Source organism: Durio zibethinus, unplaced genomic scaffold (genome assembly GCF_047325235.1).
Source record: "Durio zibethinus cultivar Kanyao isolate XHJ-2024 unplaced genomic scaffold, ASM4732523v1 HiC_scaffold_3, whole genome shotgun sequence".
NCBI classification, from domain to species: Eukaryota; Viridiplantae; Streptophyta; class Magnoliopsida; order Malvales; family Malvaceae; genus Durio; species Durio zibethinus.
Window position 1 is genome coordinate 8,284,634 of NW_028323044.1, and position 7,500 is coordinate 8,292,133.

Genomic DNA, 7,500 nt, shown 5'->3' on the forward strand with positions numbered 1-7,500 from the left:
ATCGCACGTCATGTGCGCACACCCCCCCGGCCCCCCTCCCAATCGTCGGAACCCCAATGCCGCCGGTCAGGTTCTCCGGCGGTACTCCGGCGGTACTCCGGCGATGCTCCGGCGATGCTCCGGCGATGCTGTCCCGAGTGAAAAAAATGCGGCACCAGCACATGCTGGAGCCAAGCATGGGCACCGTGGCTCAAAATCGAACTTCGGCCAAGGCCTCGACCATCAATGGCACATGATGACGCATGGTGATGGCACATGCATCGACCATCATCGGCATAGGCTGCCCTTCGGTACGGGCACTTGCCTCGACCGCCATCGGCACAAGCTGGGCCCTGGTGTGGGTTGTTGCCTCGATCACCAGCGGCACATGCTGAGCCTTGGTGCGGGCGGTTGCCTCGAGCACCATCGGCAGACCCTGGGCCCTGGTGCGGCCGGTTGCCCCGATAACCATCGGCACACGCTGGGCCCTGGAGCGGCCGGTTGCCTCGATCACCATCGGCACACGCTGGGCACTGGTGCGGGCGCTTGCCTCGACCACCATTGGCACACGCTGGGCCCTGGTGCGGGCGCTTGCCTCGATCACCATCGGCACACGCTGGGCCCTGGTGCGGGCGGTTGCCCCCAGCACCATCGGCACACGTTGGGCCCTGGTGCGGGCGCTTGCCTCGACCACCATCGGCACACGCTGGGCCCTGGTGCGGGCGCTTGCCTCGACCACCATCGGCACACGCTCGGCCCTGGTGCGGTCGGTTGCCTCGAGCACCATCGGCACACGCTGGGCCCTGGTGCGGGCGCTTGCCTCGAGCACCATCGGCACACGCTGGGCCCTGGTGCGGGCGCTTACCTCGACCACCATCGGCACACGCTGGGCCCTGGTGCGGCAGGTTGCCTCGACCACCATCGGCACACGCTGGGCCCTGGTGCGGGCGCTTGCCTCGACCACCATCGGCACACGCTGGGCCCTGGTACGGCAGGTTGCCTCGAGCACCATCGGCACACGCTGGGCCCTGGTGCGGGCGGTTGCCTCGATCACCATCGGCACACGCTGGGCCCTGGTGCGGGCGGTTGCCTCGATCACCATCGGCACACGCTGGGCCCTGGTGCGGCAGCTTGCCTCGAGCACCATCGGCACACGCTCGGCCCTGGTGCGGTCGGTTGCCTCGAGCACCATCGGCACACGCTGGGCCCTGGTGCGGCAGGTTGCCTCGACCACCATCGACAGCCTCGACCACCATCGGCACACGCTGGGCCCTGGTGCGGGCGCTTGCCTCGACCACCATCGGCACACGCTGGGCCCTGGTGCGGTCGGTTGCCTCGAGCACCATCGGCACACGCTGGGCCCTGGTGCGGGCGCTTGCCTCGACCACCATCGGCACACGCTGGGCCCTGGTGCGGGCGGTTGCCTCGACCACCATCGGCACACGCTGGGCCCTGGTGCGGGCGCTTGCCTCGACCACCATCGGCACACGCTGGGCCCTGGTGCGGCAGGTTGCCTCGACCACCATCGGCACACGCTGGGCCCTGGTGCGGGCGCTTGCCTCGAGCACCATCGGCACACGCTCGGCCCTGGTGCGGTCGGTTGCCTCGAGCACCATCGGCACACGCTGGGCCCTGGTGCGGCAGGTTGCCTCGACCATCATCGGCAGCCTCGAGCACCATCGGCACACGCTGGGCCCTGGTGCGGTCGGTTGCCTCGAGCACCATCGGCACACGCTGGGCGCTGGTGCGGGCGCTTGCCTCGACCACCATCGGCACACGCTGGGCCCTGGTACGGCAGGTTGCCTCGATCACCATCGGCACACGCTGGGCCCTGGTGCGACAGGTTGCCTCGAGCACCATCGGCACACTATCGGCCCTGGTGCGGGCGGTTGCCTCGACCACCATCGGCACACGCTGGGCCCTGGTGCGGGCGCTTGCCTCGAGCACCATCGGCACACGCTGGGCCCTGGTGGGTTTAGGCACATCTTCAAATTTCTGCCGTGCCAATGCCATTTTTATGGCTTGTAAATTCATATAATGGTCCCCTAAGCCTTCACGTGAAGTTTCGTTGGAAGATGACTCGTTTTCTATTTTTCATGATTTTCGAAACTTTTTGCGGTTCGGGATTTTTTAAAATTTTTTTATAAGGATTTTTGGCCCCAAATTTTGTAGGCATGATCCTTCTATTTTTGTTGGCATGCACAAAAAAATTCAGCTAAAAACTCGAAGTAGAGAAGATTTTGTGACCGTTTGAAAAAAGTGTCCCCATTTCAGACACTTTAACGGCTACTGGTAGCAAACCTGTAAAATCTCAAATGCTCTTTAAGGGGGTGTGAATTCTCAGAGGTTTGATGAGGGATAGGGGGCCAACACAAGGCCAAGTACCAGCACCCATCGCACATCATGTGCGCACACCCCCCCGGCCCCCCTCCCAATCGCCGGAACCCCAATGCCGCCGGTCAGGTTCTCCGGCGGTACTCCGGCGATGCTCCGGCGATGCTCCGGCGATGCTGTCCCGAGTGAAAAAAATGCGGCACCAGCACATGCTGGAGCCAAGCATGGGCACCGTGGCTCAAAATCGAACTTCGGCCAAGGCCTCGACCATCAATGGCACATGATGACGCATGGTGATGGCACATGCATCGACCATCATCGGCATAGGCTGCCCTTCGGTACGGGCACTTGCCTCGACCGCCATCGGCACAAGCTGGGCCCTGGTGTGGGTTGTTGCCTCAATCACCAGCGGCACATGCTGAGCCTTGGTGCGGGCGGTTGCCTCGAGCACCATCGGCAGACCCTGGGCCCTGGTGCGGCGGGTTGCCCCGATAACCATCGGCACACGCTGGGCCCTGGAGCGGCCGGTTGCCTCGATCACCATCGGCAAAAGCTGGGCCCTGGTGCGGTCGGTTGCCTCGACCACCATCGGCACACGCTGGGCCCTGGTGCGGGCGCTTGCCTCGAGCACCATCGGCACACGCTCGGCCCTGGTGCGGGCGCTTGCCTCGACCACCATCGGCACACGCTGGGCCCTGGTGCGGCAGGTTGCCTCGACCACCATCGGCACACGCTGGGCCCTGGTGCGGGCGCTTGCCTCGACCACCATCGGCACACGCTGGGCCCTGGTGCGGCAGGTTGCCTCGATCACCATCGGCACACGCTGGGCCCTGGTGCGGGCGGTTGCCTCGATCACCATCGGCACACGCTGGGCCCTGGTGCGGCAGCTTGCCTCGAGCACCATCGGCACACGCTCGGCCCTGGTGCGGTCGGTTGCCTCGAGCACCATCGGCACACGCTGGGCCCTGGTGCGGCAGGTTGCCTCGACCACCATCGGCAGCCTCGACCACCATCGGCACACGCTGGGCCCTGGTGCGGGCGCTTGCCTCGACCACCATCGGCACACGCTGGGCCCTGGTGCGGTCGGTTGCCTCGAGCACCATCGGCACACGCTGGGCCCTGGTGCGGGCGCTTGCCTCGACCACCATCGGCACACGCTGGGCCCTGGTGCGGGCGGTTGCCTCGACCACCATCGGCACACGCTGGGCCCTGGTGCGGGCGCTTGCCTCGACCACCATCGGCACACGCTGGGCCCTGGTGCGGCAGGTTGCCTCGACCACCATCGGCACACGCTGGGCCCTGGTGCGGGCGCTTGCCTCGAGCACCATCGGCACACGCTCGGCCCTGGTGCGGTCGGTTGCCTCGAGCACCATCGGCACACGCTGGGCCCTGGTGCGGGCGCTTGCCTCGACCACCATCGGCACACGCTCGGCCCTGGTGCGGTCGGTTGCCTCGGGCGCTTGCCTCGAGCACCATCGGCACACGCTGGGCCCTGGTGCGGCAGGTTGCCTCGAGCACCATCGGCACACGCTGGGCCCTGGTGCGGGAGCTTGCCTCGAGCGCCATCGGCACACGCTGGGCCCTGGTGGGGCAAGTTGCCTCGAGCACCATCGGCACACGCTGGGCCCTGGTGCGGTCGGTTGCCTCGAGCACCATCGGCACACGCTGGGCGCTGGTGCGGGCGCTTGCCTCGACCACCATCGGCACACGCTGGGCCCTGGTACGGCAGGTTGCCTCAATCACCATCGGCACACGCTGGGCCCTGGTGCGACAGGTTGCCTCGAGCACCATCGGCACACTATCGGCCCTGGTGCGGGCGGTTGCCTCGAGCACCATCGGCACACGCTGGGCCCTGGTGCGGGCGCTTGCCTCGAGCACCATCGGCACACGCTGGGCCCTGGTGCGGGCGCTTGCCTCGAGCACCATCGGCACACGCTGGGCCCTGGTGGGTTTAGGCACATCTTCAAATTTCTGCCATGCCAATGCCATTTTTATGGCTTGTAAATTCATACAATGGTCCCCTAAGCCTTCACGTGAAGTTTCGTTGGAAGATGACTCGTTTTCTATTTTTCATGATTTTCGAAACTTTTTGCGGTTCGAGATTTTTTAAAATTTTTTTATAAGGATTTTTGGCCCCAAATTTTGTAGGCATGATCCTTCTATTTTTGTTGGCATGCACAAAAAAATTCAGCTAAAAACTCGAAGTAGAGAAGATTTTGTGACCGTTTGAAAAAAGTGTCCCCATTTCAGACACTTTAACGGCTACTGGTAGCAAACCTGTAAAATCTCAAATGCTCTTTAAGGGGGTGTGAATTCTCAGAGGTTTGATGAGGGATAGGGGGCCAACACAAGGCCAAGTACCAGCACCCATCGCACATCATGTGCGCACACCCCCCCGGCCCCCCTCCCAATCGCCGGAACCCCAATGCCGCCGGTCAGGTTCTCCGGCGGTACTCCGGCGATGCTCCGGCGATGCTCCGGCGATGCTGTCCCGAGTGAAAAAAATGCGGCACCAGCACATGCTGGAGCCAAGCATGGGCACCGTGGCTCAAAATCGAACTTCGGCCAAGGCCTCGACCATCAATGGCACATGATGACGCATGGTGATGGCACATGCATCGACCATCATCGGCATAGGCTGCCCTTCGGTACGGGCACTTGCCTCGACCGCCATCGGCACAAGCTGGGCCCTGGTGTGGGTTGTTGCCTCGATCACCAGCGGCACATGCTGAGCCTTGGTGCGGGCGGTTGCCTCGAGCACCATCGGCAGACCCTGGGCCCTGGTGCGGCGGGTTGCCCCGATAACCATCGGCACACGCTGGGCCCTGGAGCGGCCGGTTGCCTCGATCACCATCGGCAAAAGCTGGGCCCTGGTGCGGTCGGTTGCCTCGAGCACCATCGGCACACGCCGGCAGGTTGCCTCGAGCACCATCGGCACACGCTGGGCCCTGGTGCGGTCGGTTGCCTCGATCACCATCGGCACACGCTGGGCCCTGGTGCGGGCGGTTGCCTCGATCACCATCGGCACACGCTGGGCCCTGGTGCGGCAGCTTGCCTCGAGCACCATCGGCACACGCTCGGCCCTGGTGCGGTCGGTTGCCTCGAGCACCATCGGCACACGCTGGGCCCTGGTGCGGCAGGTTGCCTCGACCACCATCGGCAGCCTCGACCACCATCGGCACACGCTGGGCCCTGGTGCGGGCGCTCGCCTCGACCACCATCGGCACACGCTGGGCCCTGGTGCGGTCGGTTGCCTCGAGCACCATCGGCACACGCTGGGCCCTGGTGCGGGCGCTTGCCTCGACCACCATCGGCACACGCTGGGCCCTGGTGCGGGCGGTTGCCTCGACCACCATCGGCACACGCTGGGCCCTGGTGCGGCAGGTTGCCTCGACCACCATCGGCACACGCTGGGCCCTGGTGCGGGCGCTTGCCTCGAGCACCATCGGCACACGCTCGGCCCTGGTGCGGTCGGTTGCCTCGAGCACCATCGGCACACGCTGGGCCCTGGTGCGGCAGGTTGCCTCGACCATCATCGGCAGCCTCGACCACCATCGGCACACGCTGGGCCCTGGTGCGGGCGCTTGCCTCGACCACCATCGGCACACGCTCGGCCCTGGTGCGGTCGGTTGCCTCGGGCGCTTGCCTCGAGCACCATCCGCACACGTTGGGCCCTGGTGCGGCAGGTTGCCTCGAGCACCATCGGCACACGCTGGGCCCTGGTGCGGGAGCTTGCCTCGAGCGCCATCGGCACACGCTGGGCCCTGGTGGGGCAAGTTGCCTCGAGCACCATCGGCACACGCTGGGCCCTGGTGCGGTCGGTTGCCTCGAGCACCATCGGCACACGCTGGGCGCTGGTGCGGGCGCTTGCCTCGACCACCATCGGCACACGCTGGGCCCTGGTACGGCAGGTTGCCTCGATCACCATCGGCACACGCTGGGCCCTGGTGCGACAGGTTGCCTCGAGCACCATCGGCACACTATCGGCCCTGGTGCGGGCGGTTGCCTCGACCACCATCGGCACACGCTGGGCCCTGGTGCGGGCGCTTGCCTCGAGCACCATCGGCACACGCTGGGCCCTGGTGCGGGCGCTTGCCTCGAGCACCATCGGCACACGCTGGGCCCTGGTGGGTTTAGGCACATCTTCAAATTTCTGCCGTGCCAATGCCATTTTTATGGCTTGTAAATTCATACAATGGTCCCCTAAGCCTTCACGTGAAGTTTCGTTGGAAGATGACTCGTTTTCTATTTTTCATGATTTTCGAAACTTTTTGCGGTTCGAGATTTTTTAAAATTTTTTTATAAGGATTTTTGGCCCCAAATTTTGTAGGCATGATCCTTCTATTTTTGTTGGCATGCACAAAAAAATTCAGCTAAAAACTCGAAGTAGAGAAGATTTTGTGACCGTTTGAAAAAAGTGTCCCCATTTCAGACACTTTAACGGCTACTGGTAGCAAACCTGTAAAATCTCAAATGCTCTTTAAGGGGGTGTGAATTCTCAGAGTTTTGATGAGGGATAGGGGGCCAACACAAGGCCAAGTACCAGCACCCATCGCACATCATGTGCGCACACCCCCCCGGCCCCCCTCCCAATCGCCGGAACCCCAATGCCGCCGGTCAGGTTCTCCGGCGGTACTCCGGCGATGCTCCGGCGATGCTCCGGCGATGCTGTCCCGAGTGAAAAAAATGCGGCACCAGCACATGCTGGAGCCAAGCATGGGCACCGTGGCTCAAAATCGAACTTCGGCCAAGGCCTCGACCATCAATGGCACATGATGACGCATGGTGATGGCACATGCATCGACCATCATCGGCATAGGCTGCCCTTCGGTACGGGCACTTGCCTCGACCGCCATCGGCACAAGCTGGGCCCTGGTGTGGGTTGTTGCCTCGATCACAATCGGCACATGCTGAGCCTTGGTGCGGGCGGTTGCCTCGAGCACCATCGGCAGACCCTGGGCCCTGGTGCGGCCGGTTGCCCCGATAACCATCGGCACACGCTGGGCCCTGGGGCGGGTGCTTGCCCCCAGCACCATCGGCACACGCTGGGCCCTGGTCCGGGCGGTTGCCCCCAGCACCATCGGCACACGCTGGGCCCTGGTGCGGGCGCTTGCCCCCAGCACCATCGGCACACGCTGGGCCCTGGTGCGGGCGGTTGCCCCCAGCACCATCGGCACACGCAGGGCC